The following is a 14273-nucleotide window of genomic DNA, read 5'->3' as shown; positions in this document are numbered from 1 at the left end:
GAGTGTGAAAGCCTACCTAAGAGCATCTCTCCAATGACCCCTTTTCCACGCCCCTTGTGCTTAAGTATTAGGTTTTTCCACACCGTTTCCAATGGTTCTTTCAAAATCATGCAAATGAATTTCTTTCCAATAATGGTCCTTTTTCCACACCCCTAACCCTAAGGAACATACATAATGCATTCATATTCGTTCAACAGTAGCAATCAATCCTCATAACCCCTTTTATATCGCTACTACATTTCAATTTCCATACACAAAAAATTTTGGAACTTAAAAAAAATATCGAGAAATTGTACCACAATAGCGTCAAAGGATGACTTCACTTACGTACATGTCCTATAGACAGGGGCGGACCTATTAAGGCTTAAGGAGGTGCAGCTGCATCTCCCCTAGCCGGAAAAACCATTGTAGGTGCTTCAAATTGCCCATTTGCTCAACTGGTGTACATATTACCTTCCATTTTCAACATTTAAGTAAATGCCTTTGTCATTTTACTTTTATTTATTTTTATATTACTCTATTTACTTAAGTTTACAATGTAAATAAGGAAGTACCCCATATTTGGATTCAAATAAAAATACTAGAAAATCAAATTCCTACCAAATCAAAATATGAAAATTCGGTTTTAGTGCAAAATATGATTTAAGCAAAAAATGATGGCTCATTAAGTCAATATATACTTCATACTAAAATCCCATAAAATCAAGTTTTCTTATTTGATGTATAAGGAATAAAAGCCGCCAAAAATTATCTTGAGAAAATGATTATTTCGAAAAATCATTTTTCATGCTTAGTCAATATTGCACATCCGCTAAAAAATTTCTAGGTCCGCCAGTGCCTGTATAATAGAAGAAAATTAACCACACAAAAAAGAACAAGTCTATAATAAATTATTGCAGTCTGTCTTAGATACAATCTTAGCATATAAATGTTCAAATATCGTATGAACTCTCAACCTAATAATTAAAAAAAGTAAATAAACCCTAAAGAAAAAAGTCTTAGCCGCTGCCCTTTTTGGGGTTAGCGGCCTCCTTTCCTACCGCTTTCCTTCTCATTTCATCCTTTCTTTTCTTATTTCCTCTATTTTCCCTCAAGATTGTTAGTTTATTTTGTGATGTGGAAACAGTTGTTGTGAAATGATGTCGTCGTCATAATAAGTCACTGTCTTTTGGCCCACGTACACAAGGACGTAGTTTGGAGCTCTAAAGAAGGGAAGATGTCTGGTTGTGTTGGTTTCGGGTTTAGCCAATGCGGGATTGTGGGTTTAGCCGGTATGGCGCTATGATTTTCTTTGGGTTGTTTGGAATATGTAGAGCGGTGGTCTTGTTTCTTTAGTTTTGTTTTAAACTAATAATTTTCAAAAACTCTTTAGGAGTTTGCTGTGATTTGTTTTCTATTTAGAATTTTTATTTCTTTTTGGCTTTTGGCTTTCGATACCGATTTATCGTTTCTACCGTTGCGTGGTGGATTTGTATTGTAGATCTTAATACATGTGCTTATGGTTGATGGATCGGGGATTTAGTCATTGTTTTAGGTTGTGCGTGATTCTCTCCATATCAATTCAACATGTTGATTTCAAAAAAATAATTAATTAATATATTGTTGTGTTTGGCCACTGAAGAAGATTTACCCATATTCTGCAATAATATATTATCACTTATATTTTTTTTTAAAGTAAATTAATAATTGATTCGTTGAGAGATGGTATTGGCTTTTAAAAAGGAAACAAAAATCATCGAGCACGCCTCAAAGTATAATTTCTCTTTTGTTATTATTATTATTATTTTTTTGCAGTGTCAATATATAGTAATTAAAAATTAGTGGGGTGTTAGTTGGATTGACCCAGACCTTTGGTGTGTTCCCAAGTGATCATGGAACTTCAAGCCTCGATGGTACCAATGTGTGTCAATTTTCCCTCTCACAACTATTTAAAATAAAGGCAAAAAGTCATTTTTGATCCTTGTAGTTTGCCACTTTTACCACTTTGATCCCTATCGGTTCCATTTGATCAATTTTGTCTTTATAGTTTCAATTCTGAGCAATTTAAGGACAATCTCCAATTTTTTGTCAAATTACTTTAATATGAAAGGGCATTTCAGTCCAATCTTGCATCCCCCCTCCACAACAACTCTCTAGCCATCCAAGCAACCCTTAATGTAGCCTTTCTTATGCTTTCAAGTCTTAAGCCCCACTTTATCTTGGGTTCATAATGAGAGATTTTAGGTAATGCATGTAATTAGTTTGTGAGAGAGAGAGAGAGAGAGAGAGAGAGAGAGAGAGAGAGAGAGAGAGAGAGAGAGAGAGAGAGAGAGAGAGAGAAATGTGGTTGTGGAAGGAGGGGATAAGGTGATTGTGGGGGTGGTTGGGTTGTGACTATGGGATAGGGAGTGGGTTGAGTTAGGAGAAGGAGGAGGAGGTTGGGTGGCAAGGGGGAGGAGGGATGAGAGAAAGTGGTTGGGTAGGGGTTGCTAGGTTTTTGTGGGGGTGGTTGTGGAGGGGCTGTAAGTTGGACTGAAATGCCCCTCATGCCCCTCCATATTAGACTAATTTGACAAAAAAAATTGGGAATTATGTGTGAATTGCTCAGAATTGAAACTAAATAGATAAAATTGATAAAATTGAAATTATAGAGATAAAAATGATATAAGTAATAAATTATAGGAACAAAAAATGACTTTTTACCTAAAATAAAACAGCATATGACTTATCAAAAGAAAAGGAAATTGACAAATTGAACAATCAAAACGGATGGCCTCTCTTACCAAAAAAAAAACGGATGGCCTCTCATACGTACGTCTCCCAATGGGAATAAAAGACCAAGACCTTTTGGTTATCTAAGTTCCTTATCATTTCTGATGGAATCTTGCGTGATTAATTATATGTCTTTTAAACGTTGGATAGTCAGGTCCATTTGGGAACATGCATTAATTCGTTTTTAGTTGTAATTAATGAGGGATAACACGCGCATAAAGTAATTTCAAATAGTTTTCATTTCAAGCTTTTATCTAAGACATTCACCTTTTGCAAAGGACCCACTAGTGTAGTGGTTTGGAGTATTTACTCCCTCAGACAAGGTCCTGAGCTCGAGTCCTAGCGTCCGTGTTGTGTGTGTGAGTTTAATATATTATCGCCTCTTTCAATAGAAAAGGTCTTCAAAAAAGACATTCACCTTTTATTTCATTCCCCTCCCTTCCCCTTTTCCGTTCTCCTTCCTCCCATATGATTTTCCTCTTATACAAGACCAAAAAATTAATTAAATACAGCCTTTTTACGATTTCTTTATGTTTTGAATAAGTCACAAAGATTCCGTTGGGCTTTCACACCTGGGCAACCCGCTCTGATACCATGAAAGAAGTTGAGGTTTCACCCCAAAACCAATTGGCAATGGGGAGAGTAGCCCAACTCCTTATAAGCCCTTACTAGATTTCTCAACTTTCCAATATGAGACTCTTTACCTTCACATTCTCACACAACTCAACTTGCTTAAGTTATATCTCATTTATCCGATGATCGAAGGCTTTGTTGCATTGCAACAGTACAAACCAAATTGGAAGGTATTATATAGAATGTGAGCATCTAAACTAATTGCCAATGATTGGAGAGCTCCAACAAAGCTTCTTACTCAAGACTTGTTTTCAATGTACAAACCAAACAAGGGAATGTTATTTTATTTCTTACTCAAGGTATAGAGAGCCATGCCTCTATTTTCATTATGAAATAAATCAAAGTTTTGCGCTTACAATCAACTAAATAAATGCATAGACAAAGCAAATTATATAGCTAATTACATGGGGATCAGTTTGCCCCACATATGCTGTTCTAATAAAAATGAATGTATAAGAGACCATAGCGTTCTTCAATTCAATAGAGTTGTAACCCATCTTCACCTTCAGTTCAGCTACTCTCCCCACTGTGGCCTAAACAAAGAGGGAAGGAAAAAAAAAGGTCAGTCAAAATGTTAACGGTTAAACTTCAAAGAAACGGGTTAATGGCCTAATATTAACAATACCGATATTATCCACAACTTAATCACTTACAAAGTCCGGCAGGTATGAGATTTTATCACAAAAGACCAATGATATTAGTAATTGAACCATTCATTATATTTTGTATTTTATTTAGTCAAGTTTCTGACATGGGACTTATATTCTTCAACATTAATCCCAAGTTTAAATAAAGTGGCTGCAGATTATTGATATGCAGGGTAAAACTATTGCAAGTCATCAACAAAACATAAACAATTTTATACTCACCTCGTGCTTCTTCTCTAGAGTCAATGCAAATCAAGAGAGATTCTGAAATCCAGTGAAGCGTTGATTGCTCCCGAGATAGAAAGAATGAATGACTCGAATGTGCTCGACCACCTGCCCGTCTTCACTGCCCTTCTGAAGCCTAGCAATGAATAGATTGTGCATGTCATATAGAAGCAGTTCGTCGAGTGATCTTAGACCCTCAATGCCGAGTGGAAGTAACTCCAAATTCTGACATCTGGACATAGTCGATCAGCTTCTTGAGCTTAGGCATTGCTCCATTCTGGACAACCATCGTATTTAGCTGATCAAATTGTTCAATGTGTAATATCTTCAGCTCCTTGAACGTGTCCTTTTTGAACTCCAACTTTTCCCCAGTGTAATAGCAAACCAAATCGAGCTCCATCAGATTAGGCAAAGCTTGGAGGGCCTCAAGTGGGCTCTCATTGGCATTTAGTTTTGACCACTTTAAACCAATCTTGGCTACACTATGGAGCTGGGAAATCCACTTAGGCAGCCTTTCTAGTCGCCCTTTCAAATATAGACGTTGCAGATAGTTAGGAGGAAATTCCTCGTGATCCAAGTCAAGAAACTCCTCCTCGCTCGTTGATCTTACGTCAAGTGTTGAAAGCTTCTGCATTTTCTGAATAGAACGACACAAGTCCCTTCCATCTTTTCTTTCAAGATCTGTCAGCCCCAACTTCCTAAGACCTTTCAGCTCCCCCAAGTCACTTATGATTTTTCTGTTGTTTTTCACCGTAATTAATGACAACTTTTGTATGCAGCACAAAGCTGCAATATTGCCTACAGAAACCTTCACTCCTCTTGCAGCTCCAAATGTCACATAATTCGGGACATCGTAGCAATAGACTAAAAGATGCCGCAAATTGTGGAGTGCATAAATCTGTGCTGGTAATTTGGTCACTTTGGTCTGCTTAAGATCCAAGGTTTCCAAGAATCCAAGCTTCTTTATGGACTTTGGAACTGTTCTAACATTGGTTTCCCTCGGACATAGGTACCTCAAGAGAGTGAGACCAACAACATAACTGGGGAAGTCCTCCAAAGGGACACCTTGCAAATCTAAAACCTTTAAAAATGTAAAGGTGTTAAGAAGCTCAGAGAGAGAACTTGTCTGCCCACACACCAGTAAGGTACGAATACAACTTAAGTCTCTATACCTTGACAAATTGGCCATACTAACGTTATGAATAGAAAGGCGTCGAATTTTCTCACCAGGACTACCACAGCCGCTGTTTTCATCACATGAGACAATGATGAAATTCTCCACTTTTGAGATGATGAACTCAAGGACAAGGTTCAAAACACGACAGCTCCTCACTACTCGTCCATCGACCTCCATTGTACTTGCATGAACCAAATTTCTTCCAATCAGTTCTTTGAGATAACCTTCTGCAACCTCCTCTATTGATTTTTCTGGTCTTCCTATTGATTTTTCTGGCATCACAAATCCTTCAGCTACCCACAAGCGAATTAGCCTCCCACGGCTAATGGAGTAGTCTTCAGGAAACATGCTGAAGTACAAGAAACAAGTTTTAAGATGGCTTGGAAGATCCTCGTAACTTGGCTGCAAAATTTGGCTGATAATCGGAAGATTGGGTACGAGGCTGTCATGTAACTTCTTCCACTCAAGTGGAGTTGATTGTTTCGTTGCTAGCAAAGTACCAACAGCTGAAATTGCAAAGGGTAAACCTTCACACCTCTTGAGGATTTTATCTGCCCACTCCTTAAGCTCGGGCGGACACTTTCCTTCTCTATTTTCAGGAAAAGCCTTCTTGTAGAATAGACTCCGAGCATCTTCCTTTGATAACAAATTGCTCAAATCATGGATGTGCGCAGGAGGTTTTGCTCTCCCGGAAGCTACATCAGATTTACGAGAAGTTATGATTACTTTACTCCCAGGCAAACCATTTGGAATAGCATTTACAATGCCTCCCAAATCTTGTTTGCTCCAAACATTATCTAAAACGAGCACAAACCTCTTTTGTTCAAGAAGTACTCCCAATTGCTCTTCTGGATCTTCATGATGATCTGGTCCCTCCCTTTTGACTTTCGGGTCAAATTTGCTTAACATGTTAAGCAAGAGCTCACGGCGTTTGCTGTCACACAAGTCGCGCGGCACATCAATCCAAGCATGGCAATCGAAAAACCCTTGGACCCTTTTGTTTTTGAAAACATTCTTCAACAGAGTGGTTTTGCCAGAGCCGCCAGGACCTACAAGCGAAATGATGGTTAAAAGCCTTGAGTTATCTCCTTCCACCAACTGTTTGATGAGTTTCTGTTTAGGCTTCTCAAACCCCTTCATTTCTTCTTCTTCAAGAAAGCGATGAGGTGAATGGTTATCTCCCATTCCGGCGGTGCTGGAACTTGGTTGGCCTTCTTGGTCACGTCTCAGAACTTGGTGAATTTTATCAAGAGCTGAAAGAAAATTAAGCTTGTTGTCGATGATGTTTTTGATTGCGGAGGAGAACTCACGGCCTGCTTTCTGTACTGAGGGGTCATGATCATGAACAAAGTCGTGAAACTTCTCAGATAATCTATTGCTATGGAATTGATGAGGAACCTTAAGCATGAACGTGTCAAGAACATCCTCAATTTCATAAGCTATGTTTTGGATCTCTTTTACACGAGTTTGAAGCACTTCAAGGTCTGATGATGATGATGATGATGCTGAGTAATCCCTTAGATATGCTCGCATCCTCTCTAAACATTTCTTGGCGTTTTGAAAATCATCATGGACATTGTGAGTTCTTGAAGGCTTGAGTTTGTGGTAGAGGAAGATTATCGCCTTCTCCGCTACCACCAACGCTACTTGAACGGCAATGTCAGCCATTAATTTGTGGAGAAAGACAAATTTTTCAAGTTCTTAAAGACCTCCACTACTACAAAAAGTGAAAAAGACGACCAGAAAACAACGACGGTCTAAGTGAAAACCGTCGTGGTTTATAAAAAGACGACGGTTCTAAAAACACCGTCGTGTAATACAACCTTAGACAACTAAAAAATGGAGTTTCAAATGGCTGTTCAAAAACAACGACGTACATAATTAAACAACCGACGTCTATTTGAAACAGATTTCCTCAGTGTAAAATCAATGCCAACAAAGAACGGCAGAAGTTATGAATCGACCGACGTAGAAAGTAAAGACGACGATTTCAATAAAAACTGCCGTTTTTACTCATAAAATAACACGACGAGGTTTTCGTATAAGACGCCGTATAATTACAAACAAATCCACGGCTTTAAAATACAAAATATCGCCGTATTAAATTAATTTACAACGACGGAAAATATAAATATATCGACGTCATTCTCGTATAGTTCTACTACGTTATCTTTAAATCGTACAATAAAATTTATCGTCGTATTTATTCATTTTATACGTCGTACCTTTAATTTTAACGGTCGTCTTAATAAGAATTTTTGTTAACAATTTTTTTCTTTGATTTTCTTATCCTACGTCGGTAGATCTACTTAATGACAAGAATTGAAATAACCACGACGGTTTATATAGAACACCGCCGACATAATCAGTTTTGTCTGAGATCCCAAGGGTTACGAAATCTTACCAGATGGAACTCTGTTCCACATCATAATCTTAACAGATGACACAGATTTGCAAATATTGCGTCGTGTTAGTTTACAAATTCTAGAACATTAATTTCCCTCATTTTAAATTTCCTCGGGAAAGAAAAATCTATTTATCACGCTTTGGAATTGAAAACTAAAACTGAAAGAATACGGGAAAAAAAACTCCATTTATAATTTAAAATTAAAATCCACGTCGGTTGTAGTACACTTAACGACGTTTAACAAAATAATCTACGTCGGTAATTATAAATTTACCGCCATCGTAACTTAATATAGACGACGAGAAAAGACGACGGTAGAACAGAAAACCGCCGTTGTTTCAGTTTCTTTAACATATCTTTCTGCAGGACTTGTGTAGTTCAAAGCATTGACAATGTCTTCATCATATCTCCCAGAAACTACTGATTCAATTGCTCATGCTTTAGAGGCCATCTGAAGCCATTTCTATTCTTTATCGCATTCTTGAAACCCATCTTCTTCTTCTGAAGCTCTACGGATAAAGGAAGAGGCTATCACAATAAATCCGACGGATCTTCTTAGGCAAGAAAATCAAGCAGAGGATCAGGCACATCTGATCTTCAGATTTCCCTGAGAAGCGAACTTTCCTTCGACAGCGAGTGGAGGCCAGGCTTGCATCTCTTTTGATGGAAAGCAAGGAGTATTCAGAAGCACTAAGTGTCCTATCAGGCTTGATCAAGGAAGTGAGAAGGCTAGTTGACAAGCTTCTTCTTGTGGACATATATTTGATGCGAGTAAGCTCAATTTCTCTTTGAGAAAACATCCAAATTATTATCTTTGAGACATGAGAGACTGAGAGAGGAAGAACTTGGAACCTTAAATGTAAACCGAAAATGAATGAAAGCGACAAATTTATAGAATAAATTTTTAAAACCAACGGCGGTCCTTACAAACAAACCGCCGTTTAAATTGTAAAATCAACGTCGGTATGATCGACGTATATTACAGAAATCCACGTCGGTAAATTAATAAAAACGACGTGTTAAATAATATACCATGACGCGAGTTATTACTTATGTACTTTAATTTTTGAGTTTACTACGACGGTACCTACAAACTACTGTCGTATTTATTTACCACGTCCGAAGTTAAATGTACCGTCGTATTTTGTAATTTATACGTCGTAGTTATATGTAACCGCCATATTATTTTTTTGAAATGGTTTTATATGTAAGCAACTTTTCGTCTACTTGACTTACACATTTGTTGTTTTTATATTCTTATTTTATTTAAATCTGTCATCCAAAAAAGAAACTTTACATATTGCAGAATATTAATTTCCTTCGTTTTAAATTTCCTCCGGAAAAAAAACTCTATTTATAACGCACTGTAATTGAAAAATAAACTGAAAGGTCACGGGAAAAAAAATTCTATTCATAATTTAAAAATTAAAATCCACGTCGGTTATATTAAACCTAACGACGTTAAATGAAATGATTCCACGTCGAATGAAAAATATTGCGTCGTTTTAGTTAAAAACGACGTAGTTAAATGTAACCGCCGTATTATTTTTTTGAAATGGTTTTATATGTAAGCAACTTTTCGACTTACACATGCACTGTTTCCAAACCCGATTAAAAATTTCAATCTCCCAGAGAAACCTTTTCGTCTTTTTTCCTTGTCAGAGCATTGTCAGAGTTTCTCATCGTCTTCCTCTCGTCTTCTTCGTCGTCTCTGAACTTAAACATCGATCATCTTCCTCTTGCTTTCATTGCACGCAAAAGGTAAGCTTTCATTTTCACTATTTTGGTTACTGTTTTGCATGCTCATACGTTTTTTGTTTGAAAAATCTTTTTACCTTTTTTCTGGCCAAAATCATTTTACTTCTTTCCAAGTTTGATAAAATATACAGACAAAGAGAGAAAGTTTCCAACTTTGAAGACAACTACATCAACTAAATAAGACGACGGTAGACCACGACGGTTCGTCAGTTGTTCTAGCGTCGTCTGAAAATTGACAAAGTTGTTTTTAAAATAATAGTCTTTTTTTATATGCTTGTTTAATTGCAGGTTTGATTTCGCTGAACAATGGTTTTTGTTTTTCCCTTATTTGATAAAATATAAAGAAAAAGAAACTAGGGTTGGTATCTAATATAGACGATAAAATATAAATAATAGTTTACCACGACGGTGTATTACTATTGACGTCGTGTGAACATATATACCACGACGTTATATAAATAATGGTTTTAAACATTTATTACGTCTGAGATTATTTCATTGCGTCGTCTAAAATCATATCATACGTCGTATTTTTTTAATACCGTCGTTTGTGTTCTTAATGTTTTCCTGAAATATTTTCACTTGCAGTTTTGTCTGTTAAAATGGTTTCTCAACAACAAACTAAGGATTCTGGCTCCAAGAAGCTTGGAATGGTAGCTCCTCAAGATAAGTCTTCGAAGGAGATGAAGTCTTCGAAGAAGATGAAGTTTGCTTCATCATCTGCTGAGACAGAACAAACCAGCCAGACAACAATCTCAGATGATTCAAAGACTGGTCGAGGTATGAGCACAATGCCTCGTGTTGTGAAGAGAAAAAGACTGGTCGAGGTATGAGCACAATGCCTCGTGTTGTGAAGAGAAAGCTTCAGAAACTGAGGCCAATTGTTGAGTACAATAAAAGGGGGAAAGGTGTTGGCCAAGCACATATTGAGATGCAGTCGTATATTGGTGTGTTGGCACGCTCCAGGATCCCACTTGTGGACAAGAAATGGTCCCAAATCCCCAAGGATATAAAGGAGCAGATTTGGGAAGCAGTTGACATGGCTTTTGTCGTAGGCCAAGGGGGCAAGACCTCTGTTTTAGCTTCTGCTTCCAAGAAATGGAAGGATTTCAAGTCTACACTAACGAGGCATTATATCCTTCCATACACCAATGACAGGGAGAAATTAAGCCAACCCCCTGAAACATATAAATTCATAGAGAAAGCACAATGGGATGCCTTTGTAGCTTCAAGGCTATCCAAAGATTTTGAGTCTGTGCATTCTCAACATGCACAGATTAGGGAGAAACTCGAGTACAATCATCGATTGTCTCGAAAAGGATATGCTGGATTGGAGGATCAATTGGAGGAAACCATGCCTGGGGTAGAAATTGATCGATCTACCTTATGGAAGAGAGCTAGACAGGACAAACATGGTAACATCCCTGATCCAAAGGTGGCAGAGAAAGCAAAATTAATTGTAAGCCTACTATCACTCTGTTTTAAATTTTTATTAAACTGTGAATTATTCTTATTACGTCGTATGTTATATTTTTCGTCGTGTGAATGATATTACCACGTCGAAAAGTTTTTAAAAACGTCGTTAAAGGTCTAAATAGGAATCACTACTATGTTTTCTGTAATTACAGCATAAGACGTCGGTGGTTCATTTTCGCGTCGTGTGAATGATATTACCACGTCGAAAATTTTTTAAAAACGTCGTTAACGGTCTAAATAGGAATCACTACTCTGTTATCTTTAATTATAGCATAAGACGTCGGTTGTTTATTCATTTCGTCGTTTTAAATAAATAACCACGTCGGTATAACTACCGTCGTGATAAGTTATAATAACGTCGGTTTATACGTTATTGCGTCGTGTGAAATTATATAATACGTCGTTTGTACATAAATAACCGTCGTGTGTTTTTTTGTTTATCTTTTTTTAGGATGAATTGCAGAAACAAGTCTCGGAAGGCAAAGTCAGAGTAGATGGCAGCAATGATGTGCTGACCATGGCTTTGGGCCCCGAGCATCCAGGCAGACTGAGGGGAGTTGGTGCTGGTGTTTCCCCAAGGCAATATTTCAATTTGCCCAAACCACAGAGGGTGAGCTTTGACGACCGTTTGAAGGACAGTTTAAGAGTTCTCCTTCAAGAAGAGACTAAAAAGATGGAGGCTAAGGCAAGGGAAGAGGCCTTAAGGATGGAGGCTAGGACAAAACAATTGGTAGAGGCTGAGAGGGAGCATTTCCTGAGTCAGCTTTCCCAATTAATTCCCAATTTTGATCCAAGCATGCTTAAACCAAGAATTAGCCAAAGCCCCAAAAATCCAATGTCTGACAAAGCTAGCTGCTCTGGAGGTGATGTGAGATCCCTACATTTGGAGGATGATACTGCCAAAATGGGGAAACATCAGCCAGATGAAGAGAAGGAAGAAGAAAAAAGAGATGAAGAGAAGGAAGAAGAAAAGGAGAAAGAAGATGAAGAAAAGCATGACGACAAGGTATGTTCACATAACTTTGCCTTTTTTATTTGTTTTTCAAAATTTCAGACGTCGATATTTTTATTTAATCCGTCGTTTGTTTAAAACTTAGACGGCGGAATTTTTTTAAGACGTAATAAAATATTTAAACGACGGTTTTTGCACCGTCGTTTAAATGGTTTCAGACGACGCTTTATTCATAAAACCGTCGTCTTTATTGAATTACCACGACAGTTTTTTCACCGTCGTTTAAATACTTTTAAGACGACGTTTTATTACTTAAACCGTCGTCTTTATTGAATTACCACGTCATTTTTTTTATTTCTTTAAACAGGTTATTGAAGTTGGTGCTTATTCAAATATGGAGGCGCCATCTTCTTTAAAAACCCTTTGTCGTTTTGTGGAAACGACACTCCTGCCTGAGGATAAGACACTCCAATTTACAATTGATAAGGAGGTGTTTGGTGGTGAGCGCGATACCTTCCTCCTGCCTGAAGATATTACACAATTTGCAGGCATGGAAGAAATTGGAGCTACTGTATTGGCTGTATATATGAGGTTTGTACTTCTAAAATAATACCTCGTTGGTTTATATATTGCGTCGTCTTAACTAACTAACCACGTCGTCTTAACTAACTACCGTCGTGATAAATATATTATAACGTCCTCATCTATTTCAGTACGTCGTGTGAAATATTATAATACGTCGTTTTTTTATACATAACCGTCGTGTTTGTTTGTGCTGACTTGTTTATATTATTTTATGTATTTAGGTACTTACACGATGTTTTGAAACAAGCCAATATGTGCAGCATGGTTGGCTTTATTGACCCTGCTACAGTTAGTGCCAACTCTGGCACAATAACTGAAAGATCACGACTGGTAGCAGCTCGACTTCAGAAGACAGACGGTGAACAGCTTTTCATGATGCCTTACAATCCAGGGTTAGTCTCCTTAGGATTTTGTTTTTATGATTTTCAATAAATGACAGCTTATAAACTAACCACGTCGGTGTTTTATTTTATTTAGTCGTTTGAAACTACTAACCACGTCGGTATTTATTTGTCGTCGTGATAAATATATAATGTCGTCGTTATCTACTTTATTTCGTCGTGTGAAATACTATAATACGTCGTTTTTGTAAATAACCGTCGTTTTTATATTAATTTTGTGCAGCCGTCATTGGATCCTGCTGATTGTAAGAGCAAAGAAGGAGACCGTCTATTTTCTGGATCCTCTGCCAGGTCATCGTGTGGTCGACGAAGAGGCGAAAAACATCGTGAACATTGCTTTAAAAATATATAATACCCACATAGGCCGAGCAGGACGTAAAAATGTAATTTGGAAAACTCTCTCAGGCACACCAAAGCAACCCAGCAATGTCGAATGCGGGTATTATGTGATGCGCTTCATGAGGGACATCATCATGGATCCTTCCTTGGGGTTTGAGAATAAGGTAAGAAGAAATTACCTTCATACATTTCACGTCGTTTTTTGTATTATCAACGACGGTCATGTAAAATTAACGTCGTTGAATGGATATACTACGTCGGTTATGAAAAATATCGTCGTCTGTGATTGAATTTCTTTTTATTTATAAACCCTAATAGTCATTGTTTATGCAGTATGCCAAGGGAAACCAGGAAGCTTCATACCCCCAAGAAGCCATTGATGAAGTCCGGAATGAATGGGCAGAGTTTGTTTTCCAAATTATTAAACAGGGCAATTATTGAACACTTGATATTTATGTATAATGTACAAATTTTCTCTATAATATGTAATGTAAAAATTTGTTGAGGTTTTCTTAAATTAAAAAAAAAACAAACATACAAATTGCTTAACCGACGTGTAATACTTTTCCAACGACCTAATAAAGTCACAAACCGTCGTATTTTGTTGTTTCGTGTTTTAAACAATTACGACGTAAAAATATAGTTAGACGACGTTCTTTGAACAATTGAGTCGTTTATGGTTTACAACATCTTCAATTTCTTAAGGGTTCAGGGTATCATCGACGACGTTTATGTAACGACAGCGGTTAAGTCGTTGATATATATATTTTACGTCGTATAGTTAAATAGCCGCCATGGTTTCTCATTTTAACGACGTCATTTTACGACTTAGTAGTCTATTACAATTTACAACGTCTACATTTATTAACACCGACGTGGTTGTTGTTGTGGGTAGATATTTTATTATTTTTTATATCAAATA

At 37.2% G+C, this 14273-nt stretch overlaps 1 pseudogene; it reads right to left on the bottom strand.

Moving 5' to 3' along the window:
• LOC18779620 overlaps positions 3633 to 14273 on the bottom strand; it is a 17791-nt pseudogene continuing 7150 nt past the window's right edge.

Source organism: Prunus persica, chromosome G4, assembly GCF_000346465.2.
Source record: "Prunus persica cultivar Lovell chromosome G4, Prunus_persica_NCBIv2, whole genome shotgun sequence".
Classification (NCBI taxonomy): domain Eukaryota; kingdom Viridiplantae; phylum Streptophyta; class Magnoliopsida; order Rosales; family Rosaceae; genus Prunus; species Prunus persica.
The sequence above is the reverse complement of the archived record's forward strand: the minus strand, read 5'-3'. Positions and strand labels throughout refer to the sequence as shown.